At 33.7% G+C, this 24,128-nt stretch overlaps 11 non-coding genes across 11 annotated transcripts; 8 read left to right on the plus strand and 3 right to left on the minus strand.

Moving 5' to 3' along the window:
- Window positions 1–660: 660 nt before the first annotated feature.
- Window positions 661–732, minus strand: TRNAQ-CUG (transfer RNA glutamine (anticodon CUG)). The gene has a single exon. It is a non-coding gene; the product is annotated as a tRNA-Gln (tRNA).
- A 1,548-nt stretch (window positions 733–2,280) lies between these two features.
- TRNAQ-UUG (transfer RNA glutamine (anticodon UUG)) lies at window positions 2,281–2,352 on the plus strand. The gene has a single exon. It is a non-coding gene; the product is annotated as a tRNA-Gln (tRNA).
- Window positions 2,353–3,177: 825 nt separating this feature from the next.
- TRNAQ-CUG (transfer RNA glutamine (anticodon CUG)) lies at window positions 3,178–3,249 on the minus strand. The gene has a single exon. It is a non-coding gene; the product is annotated as a tRNA-Gln (tRNA).
- A 1,548-nt stretch (window positions 3,250–4,797) lies between these two features.
- Window positions 4,798–4,869, plus strand: TRNAQ-UUG (transfer RNA glutamine (anticodon UUG)). Its single transcript has one exon. It is a non-coding gene; the product is annotated as a tRNA-Gln (tRNA).
- Window positions 4,870–7,314: 2,445 nt separating this feature from the next.
- TRNAQ-UUG (transfer RNA glutamine (anticodon UUG)) lies at window positions 7,315–7,386 on the plus strand. The gene has a single exon. It is a non-coding gene; the product is annotated as a tRNA-Gln (tRNA).
- Window positions 7,387–9,831: 2,445 nt separating this feature from the next.
- Window positions 9,832–9,903, plus strand: TRNAQ-UUG (transfer RNA glutamine (anticodon UUG)). Its single transcript has one exon. It is a non-coding gene; the product is annotated as a tRNA-Gln (tRNA).
- A 2,445-nt stretch (window positions 9,904–12,348) lies between these two features.
- TRNAQ-UUG (transfer RNA glutamine (anticodon UUG)) lies at window positions 12,349–12,420 on the plus strand. The gene has a single exon. It is a non-coding gene; the product is annotated as a tRNA-Gln (tRNA).
- Window positions 12,421–13,245: 825 nt separating this feature from the next.
- TRNAQ-CUG (transfer RNA glutamine (anticodon CUG)) lies at window positions 13,246–13,317 on the minus strand. The gene has a single exon. It is a non-coding gene; the product is annotated as a tRNA-Gln (tRNA).
- Window positions 13,318–14,865: 1,548 nt separating this feature from the next.
- Window positions 14,866–14,937, plus strand: TRNAQ-UUG (transfer RNA glutamine (anticodon UUG)). The gene has a single exon. It is a non-coding gene; the product is annotated as a tRNA-Gln (tRNA).
- Window positions 14,938–17,382: 2,445 nt separating this feature from the next.
- On the plus strand, window positions 17,383–17,454 carry TRNAQ-UUG (transfer RNA glutamine (anticodon UUG)). Its single transcript has one exon. It is a non-coding gene; the product is annotated as a tRNA-Gln (tRNA).
- A 4,962-nt stretch (window positions 17,455–22,416) lies between these two features.
- On the plus strand, window positions 22,417–22,488 carry TRNAQ-UUG (transfer RNA glutamine (anticodon UUG)). The gene has a single exon. It is a non-coding gene; the product is annotated as a tRNA-Gln (tRNA).
- The last annotated feature ends 1,640 nt before the right edge of the window (window positions 22,489–24,128 follow it).

Below are 24,128 nucleotides of genomic sequence, written 5' to 3' on the forward strand. Positions count from 1 at the left end.
ATAATGAGAGATTTTACAAACTCACTCTGGTTTCTCAAACTCATCACAGGGGCCTGATGCACGATATTACTTTTTAAAATCTTACTGTTATTGATAAGGGGAACAAGGAACTTTTTAATTGCAAAGCATTCATTAAAACAAAACTTGAGGAGTCAAACTTTGTATTACGGGGACCGAAGATGTGCAGTTTGAATAATAATCTTGAAATTCAGACGTACAAAGATTTTACACACTGATTTTCAACAGTAAATCCACAACCAATAAAGTTGAATCTTTTGAAAGACATGTCAAAGGTGTGAATCTGAAATTCACTTTTAAAGACATTCACAATGAAATGCACTGTGTAAGTCCAGCATGTTGTCAGCTAAGAAATCAGCAAAACTGAACTATCTCATTACTGGCCATATAGATGAGAAAGGAAAATAAACTCATGTTTACAATGTGGATGTGAAAGAACAGTTTCTAGGTTCAGCTTCAATATTTATGTTTATGAATAATTGATATGTTCATATTGTCTAACAGCTATCTAGATGGATAAAGCTATGTATGCATCTATACATACTTATGCGTTCATACGCATCAGTATAAAACATTGATATTAGGTTTTTTCTAGACCAAATTCTAAAAAATGAGTTAAACAGTGAATCTCATAATTGTAGTAGGTCCCACCGAGATTTGAACTCGGATCGCTGGATTCAGAGTCCAGTGTGCTAACCATTACACCATGGAACCCTCTCACACAAGAGTGCCTTTTCCATTGAGACAAAAGAGAGCGCATCAGTGATGTCCTTCTCTTATATTGATAAAAAGATATCTCATTTGAATGGTCATAGTGGATAGAGATTTAATGTGATTTGATTCTTTTCAGCTATATTCTCTATAAAAGTGTTAAATATTCAAATGTTTATCTGAATATAAAAGTTATATCACAATGTTCATCTTTGCCTGTAGCATAATAAAACAGTCTACATTTCCAGACTACTGAAGCAATGTCTCTGTCTCCTGCATGGGTGGCTCGATAGAGCAATGGTTGGCAATTTGGACTTTGCATCCAATGATCCGATTTGAAACCTTGGAGGGACTTTTTTTATTACTCTTGAGCTTTTCCATTTCTTCATCTTTGTTCATTGATAGCTCAAATCCAACACCAGTAGGTTGAAAGAGTCAATTATTGAATGCTTTCAAAATGTCCATCAGCTTGAACAAGTTACATCAATACAAACTTTACAATACTTTGACATCAAATTTCTTCACAAAGTAGTTAGCCATTATAAAATCATATCCTGATTTTCTCAAACGCATTTCAGACGGGTGATTCACAGCATCACTTTTTTAATCTTTCCCGCTATTGATAAGGCGAAAATAGCACATTTTGAATGAGAAGTTTTCTTCAATCAGACATAGAGGAACCCAAATGATGATCTCATTCAGCTAGTAAAAATGTTGTTTTATATTAGTATGGAAATCGTGAAAAGAAAATGTTTTTCATGCTGATTTACAACAGTTGATCTCCAATAGTAAAATATAAGCTTTTGGTCGGAGGCATGACAGGTACTGATCAAATTCTCATTTTTGAACTTCATTCACAAATCATATGATATGCTTTGTATACATCAACTGTATTGTTGGATCAATAATGAGTAAAAAGTGACTATCTCAATTTCAGGACATATAAAAGAGAAAGAAGTAGAAACTCATGTTTCAAATGCTGAGAGGCAACAACTGTTCATGATTTTCACCTCCACTAATTATATTTATTTTTATAATCTATATGTTTATATGTTCCTATAAATATTCAGAGACATATAGCTATATATACAGAGATACATATGTACAGGTTGATTTTTACATGTTTATAAGTAAATGTGATGTTGTTCCAAATAAAACTTTTAAGAACTGAATGGAAAAGAAAATTGTAATGTTCAGATAAGTCCCACTGAAATTTGTACTCAGATCCCTGTTTTCAGAGTCCAGAGTGCTAACCACGACACCATCCACCCTCCCGTACCAGGGTGAGCTTTCCATTTTGACAGAAGAGATTTGCCTCAGGGGGCAACTTATCTTTCATTGAAAAATATTATCTCACATAAAAACCACTGTTCAACAGAGTTATAACGTTATTTGAGTCTTTTGGGCAACATCCTTCCCCAACGTAGTTCAATATGCAAAAGTTTACCAGAATAGGAAAGCAATCCAATTCAGTTTCTCTTTGACAGTAGAATATTAAAAACTTTGACATTTCCACATTGCTGCAGCAGTTTGCACTCCTTTCACATGGGAGGTTCCATGGTGTAATGGTTAGCACTTTGGACTTTGAATCCAATGATCCGAGTTCAAATCTCGGTGGGACCATTTTATGACTCTTGACCAAATCATTTTCTTTCAAGTGTATTCATTAATATCACATATCTAATACCGGTAGGGTGAAAAATTAATGTATTGATTATACTCTAAAAGTTTACTAGATGTGAGCAAATAATAGAATTTTTACAATACCTGGAAACTAAATGGCTCAAAATAATGAGAGATTTTACAAACTCACTCTGGTTTCTCAAACTCATCACAGGGGCCTGATGCACGATATTACTTTTTAAAATCTTACTGTTATTGATAAGGGGAACAAGGAACTTTTTAATTGCAAAGCATTCATTAAAACAAAACTTGAGGAGTCAAACTTTGTATTACGGGGACCGAAGATGTGCAGTTTGAATAATAATCTTGAAATTCAGACGTACAAAGATTTTACACACTGATTTTCAACAGTAAATCCACAACCAATAAAGTTGAATCTTTTGAAAGACATGTCAAAGGTGTGAATCTGAAATTCACTTTTAAAGACATTCACAATGAAATGCACTGTGTAAGTCCAGCATGTTGTCAGCTAAGAAATCAGCAAAACTGAACTATCTCATTACTGGCCATATAGATGAGAAAGGAAAATAAACTCATGTTTACAATGTGGATGTGAAAGAACAGTTTCTAGGTTCAGCTTCAATATTTATGTTTATGAATAATTGATATGTTCATATTGTCTAACAGCTATCTAGATGGATAAAGCTATGTATGCATCTATACATACTTATGCGTTCATACGCATCAGTATAAAACATTGATATTAGGTTTTTTCTAGACCAAATTCTAAAAAATGAGTTAAACAGTGAATCTCATAATTGTAGTAGGTCCCACCGAGATTTGAACTCGGATCGCTGGATTCAGAGTCCAGTGTGCTAACCATTACACCATGGAACCCTCTCACACAAGAGTGCCTTTTCCATTGAGACAAAAGAGAGCGCATCAGTGATGTCCTTCTCTTATATTGATAAAAAGATATCTCATTTGAATGGTCATAGTGGATAGAGATTTAATGTGATTTGATTCTTTTCAGCTATATTCTCTATAAAAGTGTTAAATATTCAAATGTTTATCTGAATATAAAAGTTATATCACAATGTTCATCTTTGCCTGTAGCATAATAAAACAGTCTACATTTCCAGACTACTGAAGCAATGTCTCTGTCTCCTGCATGGGTGGCTCGATAGAGCAATGGTTGGCAATTTGGACTTTGCATCCAATGATCCGATTTGAAACCTTGGAGGGACTTTTTTTATTACTCTTGAGCTTTTCCATTTCTTCATCTTTGTTCATTGATAGCTCAAATCCAACACCAGTAGGTTGAAAGAGTCAATTATTGAATGCTTTCAAAATGTCCATCAGCTTGAACAAGTTACATCAATACAAACTTTACAATACTTTGACATCAAATTTCTTCACAAAGTAGTTAGCCATTATAAAATCATATCCTGATTTTCTCAAACGCATTTCAGACGGGTGATTCACAGCATCACTTTTTTAATCTTTCCCGCTATTGATAAGGCGAAAATAGCACATTTTGAATGAGAAGTTTTCTTCAATCAGACATAGAGGAACCCAAATGATGATCTCATTCAGCTAGTAAAAATGTTGTTTTATATTAGTATGGAAATCGTGAAAAGAAAATGTTTTTCATGCTGATTTACAACAGTTGATCTCCAATAGTAAAATATAAGCTTTTGGTCGGAGGCATGACAGGTACTGATCAAATTCTCATTTTTGAACTTCATTCACAAATCATATGATATGCTTTGTATACATCAACTGTATTGTTGGATCAATAATGAGTAAAAAGTGACTATCTCAATTTCAGGACATATAAAAGAGAAAGAAGTAGAAACTCATGTTTCAAATGCTGAGAGGCAACAACTGTTCATGATTTTCACCTCCACTAATTATATTTATTTTTATAATCTATATGTTTATATGTTCCTATAAATATACAGAGACATATAGCTATATATACAGAGATACATATGTACAGGTTGATTTTTACATGTTTATAAGTAAATGTGATGTTGTTCCAAATAAAACTTTTAAGAACTGAATGGAAAAGAAAATTGTAATGTTCAGATAAGTCCCACTGAAATTTGTACTCAGATCCCTGTTTTCAGAGTCCAGAGTGCTAACCACGACACCATCCACCCTCCCGTACCAGGGTGAGCTTTCCATTTTGACAGAAGAGATTTGCCTCAGGGGGCAACTTATCTTTCATTGAAAAATATTATCTCACATAAAAACCACTGTTCAACAGAGTTATAACGTTATTTGAGTCTTTTGGGCAACATCCTTCCCCAACATAGTTCAATATGCAAAAGTTTACCAGAATAGGAAAGCAATCCAATTCAGTTTCTCTTTGACAGTAGAATATTAAAAACTTTGACATTTCCACATTGCTGCAGCAGTTTGCACTCCTTTCACATGGGAGGTTCCATGGTGTAATGGTTAGCACTTTGGACTTTGAATCCAATGATCCGAGTTCAAATCTCGGTGGGACCATTTTATGACTCTTGACCAAATCATTTTCTTTCAAGTGTATTCATTAATATCACATATCTAATACCGGTAGGGTGAAAAATTAATGTATTGATTATACTCTAAAAGTTTACTAGATGTGAGCAAATAATAGAATTTTTACAATACCTGGAAACTAAATGGCTCAAACTAATGAGAGATTTTACAAACTCACTCTGGTTTCTCAAACTAATCACAGGGGCCTGATGCACGACATTACTTTTTAAAATCTTACTGTTATTGATAAGGGGAACAAGGAACTTTTTAATTGCAAAGCATTCATTAAAACAAAACTTGAGGAGTCAAACTTTGTATTACGGGGACCGAAGATGTGCAGTTTGAATAATAATCTTGAAATTCAGACGTACAAAGATTTTACACACTGATTTTCAACAGTAAATCCACAACCAATAAAGTTGAATCTTTTGAAAGACATGTCAAAGGTGTGAATCTGAAATTCACTTTCAAAGAAATTCACAATGAAATGCACTGTGTAAGTCCAGCATGTTGTCAGCTAAGAAATCAGCAAAAATGAACTATCTCATTACTGGCCATATAGATGAGAAAGGAAAATAAACTCATGTTTACAATGTGGATGTGAAAGAACAGTTTCTAGGTTCAGCTTCAATATTTATGTTTATGAATAATTGATATGTTCATATTGTCTAACAGCTATCTAGATGGATAAAGCTATGTATGCATCTATACATACTTATGCGTTCATACGCATCAGTATAAAACATTGATATTAGGTTTTTTCTAGACCAAATTCTAAAAAATGAGTTAAACAGTGAATCTCATAATTGTAGTAGGTCCCACCGAGATTTGAACGCGGATCGCTGGATTCAGAGTCCAGTGTGCTAACCATTACACCATGGAACCCTCTCACACAAGAGTGCCTTTTCCATTGAGACAAAAGAGAGCGCATCAGTGATGTCCTTCTCTTATATTGATAAAAAGATATCGCATTTGAATGGTCATAGTGGATAGAGATTTAATGTGATTTGATTCTTTTCAGCTATATTCTCTATAAAAGTGTTAAATATTCAAATGTTTATCTGAATATAAAAGTTATATCACAATGTTCATCTTTGCCTGTAGCATAATAAAACAGTCTACATTTCCAGACTACTGAAGCAATGTCTCTGTCTCCTGCATGGGTGGCTCGATAGAGCAATGGTTGGCAATTTGGACTTTGCATCCAATGATCCGATTTGAAACCTTGGAGGGACTTTTTTTATTACTCTTGAGCTTTTCCATTTCTTCATCTTTGTTCATTGATAGCTCAAATCCAACACCAGTAGGTTGAAAGAGTCAATTATTGAATGCTTTCAAAATGTCCATCAGCTTGAACAAGTTACATCAATACAAACTTTACAATACTTTGACATCAAATTTCTTCACAAAGTAGGTATCCATTATAAAAGCATATCCTGATTTTCTCAAACGCATTTCAGACGGGTGATTCACAGCATCACTTTTTTAATCTTTCCCGCTATTGATAAGGCGAAAATAGCACATTTTGAATGAGAAGTTTTCTTCAATCAGACATAGAGGAACCCAAATGATGATCTCATTCAGCTAGTAAAAATGTTGTTTTATATTAGTATGGAAATCGTGAAAAGAAAATGTTTTTCATGCTGATTTACAACAGTTGATCTCCAATCGTAAAATATAAGCTTTTGGTCGGAGGCATGACAGGTACTGATCAAATTCTCATTTTTGAACTTCATTCAGAAATCATATGATATGCTTTGTATACATCAACTGTATTGTTGGATCAATAATGAGTAAAAAGTGACTATCTCAATTTCAGGACATATAAAAGAGAAAGAAGTAGAAACTCATGTTTCAAATGCTGAGAGGCAACAACTGTTCATGATTTTCACCTCCACTAATTATATTTATTTTTATAATCTATATGTTTATATGTTCCTATAAATATACAGAGACATATAGCTATATATACAGAGATACATATGTACAGGTTGATTTTTACATGTTTATAAGTAAATGTGATGTTGTTCCAAATAAAACTTTTAAGAACTGAATGGAAAAGAAAATTGTAATGTTCAGATAAGTCCCACTGAAATTTGTACTCAGATCCCTGTTTTCAGAGTCCAGAGTGCTAACCACGACACCATCCACCCTCCCGTACCAGGGTGAGCTTTCCATTTTGACAGAAGAGATTTGCCTCAGGGGGCAACTTATCTTTCATTGAAAAATATTATCTCACATAAAAACCACTGTTCAACAGAGTTATAACGTTATTTGAGTCTTTTGGGCAACATCCTTCCCCAACATAGTTCAATATGCAAAAGTTTACCAGAATAGGAAAGCAATCCAATTCAGTTTCTCTTTGACAGTAGAATATTAAAAACTTTGACATTTCCACATTGCTGCAGCAGTTTGCACTCCTTTCACATGGGAGGTTCCATGGTGTAATGGTTAGCACTTTGGACTTTGAATCCAATGATCCGAGTTCAAATCTCGGTGGGACCATTTTATGACTCTTGACCAAATCATTTTCTTTCAAGTGTATTCATTAATATCACATATCTAATACCGGTAGGGTGAAAAATTAATGTATTGATTATACTCTAAAAGTTTACTAGATGTGAGCAAATAATAGAATTTTTACAATACCTGGAAACTAAATGGCTCAAACTAATGAGAGATTTTACAAACTCACTCTGGTTTCTCAAACTCATCACAGGGGCCTGATGCACGACATTACTTTTTAAAATCTTACTGTTATTGATAAGGGGAACAAGGAACTTTTTAATTGCAAAGCATTCATTAAAACAAAACTTGAGGAGTCAAACTTTGTATTACGGGGACCGAAGATGTGCAGTTTGAATAATAATCTTGAAATTCAGACGTACAAAGATTTTACACACTGATTTTCAACAGTAAATCCACAACCAATAAAGTTGAATCTTTTGAAAGACATGTCAAAGGTGTGAATCTGAAATTCACTTTCAAAGAAATTCACAATGAAATGCACTGTGTAAGTCCAGCATGTTGTCAGCTAAGAAATCAGCAAAAATGAACTATCTCATTACTGGCCATATAGATGAGAAAGGAAAATAAACTCATGTTTACAATGTGGATGTGAAAGAACAGTTTCTAGGTTCAGCTTCAATATTTATGTTTATGAATAATTGATATGTTCATATTGTCTAACAGCTATCTAGATGGATAAAGCTATGTATGCATCTATACATACTTATGCGTTCATACGCATCAGTATAAAACATTGATATTAGGTTTTTTCTAGACCAAATTCTAAAAAATGAGTTAAACAGTGAATCTCATAATTGTAGTAGGTCCCACCGAGATTTGAACGCGGATCGCTGGATTCAGAGTCCAGTGTGCTAACCATTACACCATGTAACCCTCTCACACAAGAGTGCCTTTTCCATTGAGACAAAAGAGAGCGCATCAGTGATGTCCTTCTCTTATATTGATAAAAAGATATCGCATTTGAATGGTCATAGTGGATAGAGATTTAATGTGATTTGATTCTTTTCAGCTATATTCTCTATAAAAGTGTTAAATATTCAAATGTTTATCTGAATATAAAAGTTATATCACAATGTTCATCTTTGCCTGTAGCATAATAAAACAGTCTACATTTCCAGACTACTGAAGCAATGTCTCTGTCTCCTGCATGGGTGGCTCGATAGAGCAATGGTTGGCAATTTGGACTTTGCATCCAATGATCCGATTTGAAACCTTGGAGGGACTTTTTTTATTACTCTTGAGCTTTTCCATTTCTTCATCTTTGTTCATTGATAGCTCAAATCCAACACCAGTAGGTTGAAAGAGTCAATTATTGAATGCTTTCAAAATGTCCATCAGCTTGAACAAGTTACATCAATACAAACTTTACAATACTTTGACATCAAATTTCTTCACAAAGTAGTTAGCCATTATAAAATCATATCCTGATTTTCTCAAACGCATTTCAGACGGGTGATTCACAGCATCACTTTTTTAATCTTTCCCGCTATTGATAAGGCGAAAATAGCACATTTTGAATGAGAAGTTTTCTTCAATCAGACATAGAGGAACCCAAATGATGATCTCATTCAGCTAGTAAAAATGTTGTTTTATATTAGTATGGAAATCGTGAAAAGAAAATGTTTTTCATGCTGATTTACAACAGTTGATCTCCAATCGTAAAATATAAGCTTTTGGTCGGAGGCATGACAGGTACTGATCAAATTCTCATTTTTGAACTTCATTCACAAATCATATGATATGCTTTGTATACATCAACTGTATTGTTGGATCAATAATGAGTAAAAAGTGACTATCTCAATTTCAGGACATATAAAAGAGAAAGAAGTAGAAACTCATGTTTCAAATGCTGAGAGGCAACAACTGTTCATGATTTTCACCTCCACTAATTATATTTATTTTTATAATCTATATGTTTATATGTTCCTATAAATATTCAGAGACATATAGCTATATATACAGAGATACATATGTACAGGTTGATTTTTACATGTTTATAAGTAAATGTGATGTTGTTCCAAATAAAACTTTTAAGAACTGAATGGAAAAGAAAATTGTAATGTTCAGATAAGTCCCACTGAAATTTGTACTCAGATCCCTGTTTTCAGAGTCCAGAGTGCTAACCACGACACCATCCACCCTCCCGTACCAGGGTGAGCTTTCCATTTTGACAGAAGAGATTTGCCTCAGGGGGCAACTTATCTTTCATTGAAAAATATTATCTCACATAAAAACCACTGTTCAACAGAGTTATAACGTTATTTGAGTCTTTTGGGCAACATCCTTCCCCAACGTAGTTCAATATGCAAAAGTTTACCAGAATAGGAAAGCAATCCAATTCAGTTTCTCTTTGACAGTAGAATATTAAAAACTTTGACATTTCCACATTGCTGCAGCAGTTTGCACTCCTTTCACATGGGAGGTTCCATGGCGTAATGGTTAGCACTTTGGACTTTGAATCCAATGATCCGAGTTCAAATCTCGGTGGGACCATTTTATGACTCTTGACCAAATCATTTTCTTTCAAGTGTATTCATTAATATCACATATCTAATACCGGTAGGGTGAAAAATTAATGTATTGATTATACTCTAAAAGTTTACTAGATGTGAGCAAATAATAGAATTTTTACAATACCTGGAAACTAAATGGCTCAAAATAATGAGAGATTTTACAAACTCACTCTGGTTTCTCAAACTCATCACAGGGGCCTGATGCACGACATTACTTTTTAAAATCTTACTGTTATTGATAAGGGGAACAAGGAACTTTTTAATTGCAAAGCATTCATTAAAACAAAACTTGAGGAGTCAAACTTTGTATTACGGGGACCGAAGATGTGCAGTTTGAATAATAATCTTGAAATTCAGACGTACAAAGATTTTACACACTGATTTTCAACAGTAAATCCACAACCAATAAAGTTGAATCTTTTGAAAGACATGTCAAAGGTGTGAATCTGAAATTCACTTTCAAAGAAATTCACAATGAAATGCACTGTGTAAGTCCAGCATGTTGTCAGCTAAGAAATCAGCAAAAATGAACTATCTCATTACTGGCCATATAGATGAGAAAGGAAAATAAACTCATGTTTACAATGTGGATGTGAAAGAACAGTTTCTAGGTTCAGCTTCAATATTTATGTTTATGAATAATTGATATGTTCATATTGTCTAACAGCTATCTAGATGGATAAAGCTATGTATGCATCTATACATACTTATGCGTTCATACGCATCAGTATAAAACATTGATATTAGGTTTTTTCTAGACCAAATTCTAAAAAATGAGTTAAACAGTGAATCTCATAATTGTAGTAGGTCCCACCGAGATTTGAACGTGGATCGCTGGATTCAGAGTCCAGTGTGCTAACCATTACACCATGTAACCCTCTCACACAAGAGTGCCTTTTCCATTGAGACAAAAGAAAGCGCATCAGTGATGTCCTTCTCTTATATTGATAAAAAGATATCGCATTTGAATGGTCATAGTGGATAGAGATTTAATGTGATTTGATTCTTTTCAGCTATATTCTCTATAAAAGTGTTAAATATTCAAATGTTTATCTGAATATAAAAGTTATATCACAATGTTCATCTTTGCCTGTAGCATAATAAAACAGTCTACATTTCCAGACTACTGAAGCAATGTCTCTGTCTCCTGCATGGGTGGCTCGATAGAGCAATGGTTGGCAATTTGGACTTTGCATCCAATGATCCGATTTGAAACCTTGGAGGGACTTTTTTTATTACTCTTGAGCTTTTCCATTTCTTCATCTTTGTTCATTGATAGCTCAAATCCAACACCAGTAGGTTGAAAGAGTCAATTATTGAATGCTTTCAAAATGTCCATCAGCTTGAACAAGTTACATCAATACAAACTTTACAATACTTTGACATCAAATTTCTTCACAAAGTAGTTAGCCATTATAAAATCATATCCTGATTTTCTCAAACGCATTTCAGACGGGTGATTCACAGCATCACTTTTTTAATCTTTCCCGCTATTGATAAGGCGAAAATAGCACATTTTGAATGAGAAGTTTTCTTCAATCAGACATAGAGGAACCCAAATGATGATCTCATTCAGCTAGTAAAAATGTTGTTTTATATTAGTATGGAAATCGTGAAAAGAAAATGTTTTTCATGCTGATTTACAACAGTTGATCTCCAATAGTAAAATATAAGCTTTTGGTCGGAGGCATGACAGGTACTGATCAAATTCTCATTTTTGAACTTCATTCACAAATCATATGATATGCTTTGTATACATCAACTGTATTGTTGGATCAATAATGAGTAAAAAGTGACTATCTCAATTTCAGGACATATAAAAGAGAAAGAAGTAGAAACTCATGTTTCAAATGCTGAGAGGCAACAACTGTTCATGATTTTCACCTCCACTAATTATATTTATTTTTATAATCTATATGTTTATATGTTCCTATAAATATTCAGAGACATATAGCTATATATACAGAGATACATATGTACAGGTTGATTTTTACATGTTTATAAGTAAATGTGATGTTGTTCCAAATAAAACTTTTAAGAACTGAATGGAAAAGAAAATTGTAATGTTCAGATAAGTCCCACTGAAATTTGTACTCAGATCCCTGTTTTCAGAGTCCAGAGTGCTAACCACGACACCATCCACCCTCCCGTACCAGGGTGAGCTTTCCATTTTGACAGAAGAGATTTGCCTCAGGGGGCAACTTATCTTTCATTGAAAAATATTATCTCACATAAAAACCACTGTTCAACAGAGTTATAACGTTATTTGAGTCTTTTGGGCAACATCCTTCCCCAACGTAGTTCAATATGCAAAAGTTTACCAGAATAGGAAAGCAATCCAATTCAGTTTCTCTTTGACAGTAGAATATTAAAAACTTTGACATTTCCACATTGCTGCAGCAGTTTGCACTCCTTTCACATGGGAGGTTCCATGGTGTAATGGTTAGCACTTTGGACTTTGAATCCAATGATCCGAGTTCAAATCTCGGTGGGACCATTTTATGACTCTTGACCAAATCATTTTCTTTCAAGTGTATTCATTAATATCACATATCTAATACCGGTAGGGTGAAAAATTAATGTATTGAATATACTATAAAAGTTTACTAGATGTGAGCAAATAATAGAATTTTTACAATACCTGGAAACTAAATGGCTCAAAATAATGAGAGATTTTACAAACTCACTCTGGTTTCTCAAACTCATCACAGGGGCCTGATGCACGATATTACTTTTTAAAATCTTACTGTTATTGATAAGGGGAACAAGGAACTTTTTAATTGCAAAGCATTCATTAAAACAAAACTTGAGGAGTCAAACTTTGTATTACGGGGACCGAAGATGTGCAGTTTGAATAATAATCTTGAAATTCAGACGTACAAAGATTTTACACACTGATTTTCAACAGTAAATCCACAACCAATAAAGTTGAATCTTTTGAAAGACATGTCAAAGGTGTGAATCTGAAATTCACTTTTAAAGACATTCACAATGAAATGCACTGTGTAAGTCCAGCATGTTGTCAGCTAAGAAATCAGCAAAACTGAACTATCTCATTACTGGCCATATAGATGAGAAAGGAAAATAAACTCATGTTTACAATGTGGATGTGAAAGAACAGTTTCTAGGTTCAGCTTCAATATTTATGTTTATGAATAATTGATATGTTCATATTGTCTAACAGCTATCTAGATGGATAAAGCTATGTATGCATCTATACATACTTATGCGTTCATACGCATCAGTATAAAACATTGATATTAGGTTTTTTCTAGACCAAATTCTAAAAAATGAGTTAAACAGTGAATCTCATAATTGTAGTAGGTCCCACCGAGATTTGAACTCGGATCGCTGGATTCAGAGTCCAGTGTGCTAACCATTACACCATGGAACCCTCTCACACAAGAGTGCCTTTTCCATTGAGACAAAAGAGAGCGCATCAGTGATGTCCTTCTCTTATATTGATAAAAAGATATCTCATTTGAATGGTCATAGTGGATAGAGATTTAATGTGATTTGATTCTTTTCAGCTATATTCTCTATAAAAGTGTTAAATATTCAAATGTTTATCTGAATATAAAAGTTATATCACAATGTTCATCTTTGCCTGTAGCATAATAAAACAGTCTACATTTCCAGACTACTGAAGCAATGTCTCTGTCTCCTGCATGGGTGGCTCGATAGAGCAATGGTTGGCAATTTGGACTTTGCATCCAATGATCCGATTTGAAACCTTGGAGGGACTTTTTTTATTACTCTTGAGCTTTTCCATTTCTTCATCTTTGTTCATTGATAGCTCAAATCCAACACCAGTAGGTTGAAAGAGTCAATTATTGAATGCTTTCAAAATGTCCATCAGCTTGAACAAGTTACATCAATACAAACTTTACAATACTTTGACATCAAATTTCTTCACAAAGTAGTTAGCCATTATAAAATCATATCCTGATTTTCTCAAACGCATTTCAGACGGGTGATTCACAGCATCACTTTTTTAATCTTTCCCGCTATTGATAAGGCGAAAATAGCACATTTTGAATGAGAAGTTTTCTTCAATCAGACATAGAGGAACCCAAATGATGATCTCATTCAGCTAGTAAAAATGTTGTTTTATATTAGTATGGAAATCGTGAAAAGAAAATGTTTTTCATGCTGATTTACAACAGTTGATCTCCAATAGTAAAATATAAGCTTTTGGTCGGAGGCATGACAGGTACTGATCAAATTCTCATTTTTGAACTTCATTCACAAATCATATGATATGCTTTGTATACATCAACTGTATTGTTGGATCAATAATGAGTAAAAAGTGACTATCTCAATTTCAGGACATATAAAAGAGAAAGAAGTAGAAACTCATGTTTCAAATGCTGAGAGGCAACAACTGTTCATGATTTTCACCTCCACTAATTATATTTATTTTTATAATCTATATGTTTATATGTTCCTATAAATATACAGAGACATATAGCTATATATACAGAGATACATATGTACAGGTTGATTTTTACATGTTTATAAGTAAATGTGATGTTGTTCCAAATAAAACTTTTAAGAACTGAATGGAAAAGAAAATTGTAATGTTCAGATAAGTCCCACTGAAATTTGTACTCAGATCCCTGTTTTCAGAGTCCAGAGTGCTAACCACGACACCATCCACCCTCCCGTACCAGGGTGAGCTTTCCATTTTGACAGAAGAGATTTGCCTCAGGGGGCAACTTATCTTTCATTGAAAAATATTATCTCACATAAAAACCACTGTTCAACAGAGTTATAACGTTATTTGAGTCTTTTGGGCAACATCCTTCCCCAACATAGTTCAATATGCAAAAGTTTACCAGAATAGGAAAGCAATCCAATTCAGTTTCTCTTTGACAGTAGAATATTAAAAACTTTGACATTTCCACATTGCTGCAGCAGTTTGCACTCCTTTCACATGGGAGGTTCCATGGTGTAATGGTTAGCACTTTGGACTTTGAATCCAATGATCCGAGTTCAAATCTCGGTGGGACCATTTTATGACTCTTGACCAAATCATTTTCTTTCAAGTGTATTCATTAATATCACATATCTAATACCGGTAGGGTGAAAAATTAATGTATTGATTATACTCTAAAAGTTTACTAGATGTGAGCAAATAATAGAATTTTTACAATACCTGGAAACTAAATGGCTCAAACTAATGAGAGATTTTACAAACTCACTCTGGTTTCTCAAACTAATCACAGGGGCCTGATGCACGACATTACTTTTTAAAATCTTACTGTTATTGATAAGGGGAACAAGGAACTTTTTAATTGCAAAGCATTCATTAAAACAAAACTTGAGGAGTCAAACTTTGTATTACGGGGACCGAAGATGTGCAGTTTGAATAATAATCTTGAAATTCAGACGTACAAAGATTTTACACACTGATTTTCAACAGTAAATCCACAACCAATAAAGTTGAATCTTTTGAAAGACATGTCAAAGGTGTGAATCTGAAATTCACTTTCAAAGAAATTCACAATGAAATGCACTGTGTAAGTCCAGCATGTTGTCAGCTAAGAAATCAGCAAAAATGAACTATCTCATTACTGGCCATATAGATGAGAAAGGAAAATAAACTCATGTTTACAATGTGGATGTGAAAGAACAGTTTCTAGGTTCAGCTTCAATATTTATGTTTATGAATAATTGATATGTTCATATTGTCTAACAGCTATCTAGATGGATAAAGCTATGTATGCATCTATACATACTTATGCGTTCATACGCATCAGTATAAAACATTGATATTAGGTTTTTTCTAGACCAAATTCTAAAAAATGAGTTAAACAGTGAATCTCATAATTGTAGTAGGTCCCACCGAGATTTGAACGCGGATCGCTGGATTCAGAGTCCAGTGTGCTAACCATTACACCATGGAACCCTCTCACACAAGAGTGCCTTTTCCATTGAGACAAAAGAGAGCGCATCAGTGATGTCCTTCTCTTATATTGATAAAAAGATATCGCATTTGAATGGTCATAGTGGATAGAGATTTAATGTGATTTGATTCTTTTCAGCTATATTCTCTATAAAAGTGTTAAATATTCAAATGTTTATCTGAATATAAAAGTTATATCACAATGTTCATCTTTGCCTGTAGCATAATAAAACAGTCTACATTTCCAGACTACTGAAGCAATGTCTCTGTCTCCTGCATGGGTGGCTCGATAGAGCAATGGTTGGCAATTTGGACTTTGCATCCAATGATCCGATTTGAAACCTTGGAGGGACTTTTTTTATTACTCTTGAGCTTTTCCATTTCTTCATCTTTGTTCATTGATAGCTCAAATCCAACACCAGTAGGTTGAAAGAGTCAATTATTGAATGCTTTCAAAATGTCCATCAGCTTGAACAAGTTACATCAATACAAACTTTACAATACTTTGACATCAAATTTCTTCACAAAGTAGGTATCCATTATAAAAGCATATCCTGATTTTCTCAAACGCATTTCAGACGGGTGATTCACAGCATCACTTTTTTAATCTTTCCCGCTATTGATAAGGCGAAAATAGCACATTTTGAATGAGAAGTTTTCTTCAATCAGACATAGAGGAACCCAAATGATGATCTCATTCAGCTAGTAAAAATGTTGTTTTATATTAGTATGGAAATCGTGAAAAGAAAATGTTTTTCATGCTGATTTACAACAGTTGATCTCCAATCGTAAAATATAAGCTTTTGGTCGGAGGCATGACAGGTACTGATCAAATTCTCATTTTTGAACTTCATTCAGAAATCATATGATATGCTTTGTATACATCAACTGTATTGTTGGATCAATAATGAGTAAAAAGTGACTATCTCAATTTCAGGACATATAAAAGAGAAAGAAGTAGAAACTCATGTTTCAAATGCTGAGAGGCAACAACTGTTCATGATTTTCACCTCCACTAATTATATTTATTTTTATAATCTATATGTTTATATGTTCCTATAAATATACAGAGACATATAGCTATATATACAGAGATACATATGTACAGGTTGATTTTTACATGTTTATAAGTAAATGTGATGTTGTTCCAAATAAAACTTTTAAGAACTGAATGGAAAAGAAAATTGTAATGTTCAGATAAGTCCCACTGAAATTTGTACTCAGATCCCTGTTTTCAGAGTCCAGAGTGCTAACCACGACACCATCCACCCTCCCGTACCAGGGTGAGCTTTCCATTTTGACAGAAGAGATTTGCCTCAGGGGGCAACTTATCTTTCATTGAAAAATATTATCTCACATAAAAACCACTGTTCAACAGAGTTATAACGTTATTTGAGTCTTTTGGGCAACATCCTTCCCCAACATAGTTCAATATGCAAAAGTTTACCAGAATAGGAAAGCAATCCAATTCAGTTTCTCTTTGACAGTAGAATATTAAAAACTTTGACATTTCCACATTGCTGCAGCAGTTTGCACTCCTTTCACATGGGAGGTTCCATGGTGTAATGGTTAGCACTTTGGACTTTGAATCCAATGATCCGAGTTCAAATCTCGGTGGGACCATTTTATGACTCTTGACCAAATCATTTTCTTTCAAGTGTATTCATTAATATCACATATCTAATACCGGTAGGGTGAAAAATTAATGTATTGATTATACTCTAAAAGTTTACTAGATGTGAGCAAATAATAGAATTTTTACAATACCTGGAAACTAAATGGCTCAAACTAATGAGAGATTTTACAAACTCTCTCTGGTTTCTCAAACTCATCACAGGGGCCTGATGCACGACATTACTTTTTAAAATCTTACTGTTATTGATAAGGGGAACAAGGAACTTTTTAATTGCAAAGCATTCATTAAAACAAAACTTGAGGAGTCAAACTTTGTATTACGGGGACCGAAGATGTGCAGTTTGAATAAAAATCTTGAAATTCAGACGTACAAAGATTTTACACACTGATTTTCAACAGTAAATCCACAACCAATAAAGTTGAATCTTTTGAAAGACATGTCAAAGGTGTGAATCTGAAATTCACTTTCAAAGAAATTCACAATGAAATGCACTGTGTAAGTCCAGCATGTTGTCAGCTAAGAAATCAGCAAAAATGAACTATCTCATTACTGGCCATATAGATGAGAAAGGAAAATAAACTCATGTTTACAATGTGGATGTGAAAGAACAGTTTCTAGGTTCAGCTTCAATATTTATGTTTATGAATAATTGATATGTTCATATTGTCTAACAGCTATCTAGATGGATAAAGCTATGTATGCATCTATACATACTTATGCGTTCATACGCATCAGTATAAAACATTGATATTAGGTTTTTTCTAGACCAAATTCTAAAAAATGAGTTAAACAGTAAATCTCATAATTGTAGTAGGTCCCACCGAGATTTGAACTCGGATCGCTGGATTCAGATTCCAGTGTGCTAACCATTACACCATGGAACCCTCTCACACAAGAGTGCCTTTTCCATTGAGACAAAAGAGAGCGCATCAGTGATGTCCTTCTCTTATATTGATAAAAAGATATCTCATTTGAATGGTCATAGTGGATAGAGATTTAATGTGATTTGATTCTTTTCAGCTATATTCTCTATAAAAGTGTTAAATATTCAAATGTTTATCTGAATATAAAAGTTATATCACAATGTTCATCTTTGCCTGTAGCATAATAAAACAGTCTACATTTCCAGACTACTGAAGCAATGTCTCTGTCTCCTGCATGGGTGGCTCGATAGAGCAATGGTTGGCAATTTGGACTTTGCATCCAATGATCCGATTTGAAACCTTGGAGGGACTTTTTTTATTACTCTTGAGCTTTTCCATTTCTTCATCTTTGTTCATTGATAGCTCAAATCCAACACCAGTAGGTTGAAAGAGTCAATTATTGAATGCTTTCAAAATGTCCATCAGCTTGAACAAGTTACATCAATACAAACTTTACAATACTTTGACATCAAATTTCTTCACAAAGTAGTTAGCCATTATAAAATCATATCCTGATTTTCTCAAACGCATTTCAGACGGGTGATTCACAGCATCACTTTTTTAATCTTTCCCGCTATTGATAAGGCGAAAATAGCACATTTTGAATGAGAAGTTTTCTTCAATCAAACATAGAGGAACCCAAATGATGATCTCATTCAGCTAGTAAAAATGTTGTTTTATATTAGTATGGAAATCGTGAAAAGAAAATGTTTTTCATGCTGATTTACAACAGTTGATCTCCAATCGTAAAATATAAGCTTTTGGTCGGAGGCATGACAGGTACTGATCAAATTCTCATTTTTGAACTTCATTCACAAATCATATGATATGCTTTGTATACATCAACTGTATTGTTGGATCAATAATGAGTAAAAAGTGACTATCTCAATTTCAGGACATATAAAAGAGAAAGAAGTAGAAACTCATGTTTCAAATGCTGAGAGGCAACAACTGTTCATGATTTTCACCTCCACTAATTATATTTATTTTTATAATCTATATGTTTATATGTTCCTATAAATATACAGAGACATATAGCTATATATACAGAGATACATATGTACAGGTTGATTTTTACATGTTTATAAGTAAATGTGATGTTGTTCCAAATAAAACTTTTAAGAACTGAATGGAAAAGAAAATTGTAATGTTCAGATAAGTCCCACTGAAATTTGTACTCAGATCCCTGTTTTCAGAGTCCAGAGTGCTAACCACGACACCATCCACCCTCCCGTACCAGGGTGAGCTTTCCATTTTGACAGAAGAGATTTGCCTCAGGGGGCAACTTATCTTTCATTGAAAAATATTATCTCACATAAAAACCACTGTTCAACAGAGTTATAACGTTATTTGAGTCTTTTGGGCAACATCCTTCCCCAACATAGTTCAATATGCAAAAGTTTACCAGAATAGGAAAGCAATCCAATTCAGTTTCTCTTTGACAGTAGAATATTAAAAACTTTGACATTTCCACATTGCTGCAGCAGTTTGCACTCCTTTCACATGGGAGGTTCCATGGTGTAATGGTTAGCACTTTGGACTTTAAATCCAATGATCCGAGTTCAAATCTCGGTGGGACCATTTTATGACTCTTGACCAAATCATTTTCTTTCAAGTGTATTCATTAATATCACATATCTAATACCGGTAGGGTGAAAAATTAATGTATTGAATATACTCTAAAAGTTTACTAGATGTGAGCAAATAATAGAATTTTTACAATACCTGGAAACTAAATGGCTCAAACTAATGAGAGATTTTACAAACTCACTCTGGTTTCTCAAACTCATCACAGGGGCCTGATGCACGACATTACTTTTTAAAATCTTACTGTTATTGATAAGGGGAACAAGGAACTTTTTAATTGCAAAGCATTCATTAAAACAAAACTTGAGGAGTCAAACTTTGTATTACGGGGACCGAAGATGTGCAGTTTGAATAATAATCTTGAAATTCAGACGTACAAAGATTTTACACACTGATTTTCAACAGTAAATCCACAACCAATAAAGTTGAATCTTTTGAAAGACATGTCAAAGGTGTGAATCTGAAATTCACTTTCAAAGAAATTCACAATGAAATGCACTGTGTAAGTCCAGCATGTTGTCAGCTAAGAAATCAGCAAAAATGAACTATCTCATTACTGGCCATATAGATGAGAAAGGAAAATAAACTCATGTTTACAATGTGGATGTGAAAGAACAGTTTCTAGGTTCAGCTTCAATATTTATGTTTATGAATAATTGATATGTTCATATTGTCTAACAGCTATCTAGATGGATAAAGCTATGTATGCATCTATACATACTTATGCGTTCATACGCATCAGTATAAAACATTGATATTAGGTTTTTTCTAGACCAAATTCTAAAAAATGAGTTAAACAGTGAATCTCATAATTGTAGTAGGTCCCACCGAGATTTGAACGCGGATCGCTGGATTCAGAGTCCAGTGTGCTAACCATTACACCATGGAACCCTCTCACACAAGAGTGCCTTTTCCATTGAGACAAAAGAGAGCGCATCAGTGATGTCCTTCTCTTATATTGATAAAAAGATATCGCATTTGAATGGTCATAGTGGATAGAGATTTAATGTGATTTGATTCTTTTCAGCTATATTCTCTATAAAAGTGTTAAATATTCAAATGTTTATCTGAATATAAAAGTTATATCACAATGTTCATCTTTGCCTGTAGCATAATAAAACAGTCTACATTTCCAGACTACTGAAGCAATGTCTCTGTCTCCTGCATGGGTGGCTCGATAGAGCAATGGTTGGCAATTTGGACTTTGCATCCAATGATCCGATTTGAAACCTTGGAGGGACTTTTTTTATTACTCTTGAGCTTTTCCATTTCTTCATCTTTGTTCATTGATAGCTCAAATCCAACACCAGTAGGTTGAAAGAGTCAATTATTGAATGCTTTCAAAATGTCCATCAGCTTGAACAAGTTACATCAATACAAACTTTACAATACTTTGACATCAAATTTCTTCACAAAGTAGTTAGCCATTATAAAAGCATATCCTGATTTTCTCAAACGCATTTCAGACGGGTGATTCACAGCATCACTTTTTTAATCTTTCCCGCTATTGATAAGGCGAAAATAGCACATTTTGAATGAGAAGTTTTCTTCAATCAGACATAGAGGAACCCAAATGATGATCTCATTCAGCTAGTAAAAATGTTGTTTTATATTAGTATGGAAATCGTGAAAAGAAAATGTTTTTCATGCTGATTTACAACAGTTGATCTCCAATCGTAAAATATAAGCTTTTGGTCGGAGGCATGACAGGTACTGATCAAATTCTCATTTTTGAACTTCATTCAGAAATCATATGATATGCTTTGTATACATCAACTGTATTGTTGGATCAATAATGAGTAAAAAGTGACTATCTCAATTTCAGGACATATAAAAGAGAAAGAAGTAGAAACTCATGTTTCAAATGCTGAGAGGCAACAACTGTTCATGATTTTCACCTCCACTAATTATATTTATTTTTATAATCTATATGTTTATATGTTCCTATAAATATACAGAGACATATAGCTATATATACAGAGATACATATGTACAGGTTGATTTTTACATGTTTATAAGTAAATGTGATGTTGTTCCAAATAAAACTTTTAAGAACTGAATGGAAAAGAAAATTGTAATGTTCAGATAAGTCCCACTGAAATTTGTACTCAGATCCCTGTTTTCAGAGTCCAGAGTGCTAACCACGACACCATCCACCCTCCCGTACCAGGGTGAGCTTTCCATTTTGACAGAAGAGATTTGCCTCAGGGGGCAACTTATCTTTCATTGAAAAATATTATCTCACATAAAAACCACTGTTCAACAGAGTTATAATGTTATTTGAGTCTTTTGGGCAACATCCTTCCCCAACATAGTTCAATATGCAAAAGTTTACCAGAATAGGAAAGCAATCCAATTCAGTTTCTCTTTGACAGTAGAATATTAAAAACTTTGACATTTCCACATTGCTGCAGCAGTTTGCACTCCTTTCACATGGGAGGTTCCATGGTGTAATGGTTAGCACTTTGGACTTTGAATCCAATGATCCGAGTTCAAATCTCGGTGGGACCATTTTATGACTCTTGACCAAATCATTTTCTTTCAAGTGTATTCATTAATATCACATATCTAATACCGGTAGGGTGAAAAATTAATGTATTGATTATACTCTAAAAGTTTACTAGATGTGAGCAAATAATAGAATTTTTACAATACCTGGAAACTAAATGGCTCAAACTAATGAGAGATTTTACAAACTCACTCTGGTTTCTCAAACTCATCACAGGGGCCTGATGCACGACATTACTTTTTAAAATCTTACTGTTATTGATAAGGGGAACAAGGAACTTTTTAATTGCAAAGCATTCATTAAAACAAAACTTGAGGAGTCAAACTTTGTATTACGGGGACCGAAGATGTGCAGTTTGAATAATAATCTTGAAATTCAGACGTACAAAGATTTTACACACTGATTTTCAACAGTAAATCCACAACCAATAAAGTTGAATCTTTTGAAAGACATGTCAAAGGTGTGAATCTGAAATTCACTTTCAAAGAAATTCACAATGAAATGCACTGTGTAAGTCCAGCATGTTGTCAGCTAAGAAATCAGCAAAAATGAACTATCTCATTACTGGCCATATAGATGAGAAAGGAAAATAAACTCATGTTTACAATGTGGATGTGAAAGAACAGTTTCTAGGTTCAGCTTCAATATTTATGTTTATGAATAATTGATATGTTCATATTGTCTAACAGCTATCTAGATGGATAAAGCTATGTATGCATCTATACATACTTATGCGTTCATACGCATCAGTATAAAACATTGATATTAGGTTTTTTCTAGACCAAATTCTAAAAAATGAGTTAAACAGTGAATCTCATAATTGTAGTAGGTCCCACCGAGATTTGAACGCGGATCGCTGGATTCAGAGTCCAGTGTGCTAACCATTACACCATGGAACCCTCTCACACAAGAGTGCCTTTTCCATTGAGACAAAAGAGAGCGCATCAGTGATGTCCTTCTCTTATATTGATAAAAAGATATCGCATTTGAATGGTCATAGTGGATAGAGATTTAATGTGATTTGATTCTTTTCAGCTATATTCTCTATAAAAGTGTTAAATATTCAAATGTTTATCTGAATATAAAAGTTATATCACAATGTTCATCTTTGCCTGTAGCATAATAAAACAGTCTACATTTCCAGACTACTGAAGCAATGTCTCTGTCTCCTGCATGGGTGGCTCGATAGAGCAATGGTTGGCAATTTGGACTTTGCATCCAATGATCCGATTTGAAACCTTGGAGGGACTTTTTTTATTACTCTTGAGCTTTTCCATTTCTTCATCTTTGTTCATTGATAGCTCAAATCCAACACCAGTAGTTTGAAAGAGTCAATTATTGAATGCTTTCAAAATGTCCATCAGCTTGAACAAGTTACATCAATACAAACTTTACAATACTTTGACATCAAATTTCTTCACAAAGTAGTTAGCCATTATAAAAGCATATCCTGATTTTCTCAAACGCATTTCAGACGGGTGATTCACAGCATCACTTTTTTAATCTTTCCCGCTATTGATAAGGCGAAAATAGCACATTTTGAATGAGAAGTTTTCTTCAATCAGACATAGAGGAACCCAAATGATGATCTCATTCAGCTAGTAAAAATGTTGTTTTATATTAGTATGGAAATCGTGAAAAG

This window comes from Triturus cristatus, chromosome 5_2 (genome assembly GCF_964204655.1).
Source record: "Triturus cristatus chromosome 5_2, aTriCri1.1, whole genome shotgun sequence".
NCBI classification, from domain to species: domain Eukaryota; kingdom Metazoa; phylum Chordata; class Amphibia; order Caudata; family Salamandridae; genus Triturus; species Triturus cristatus.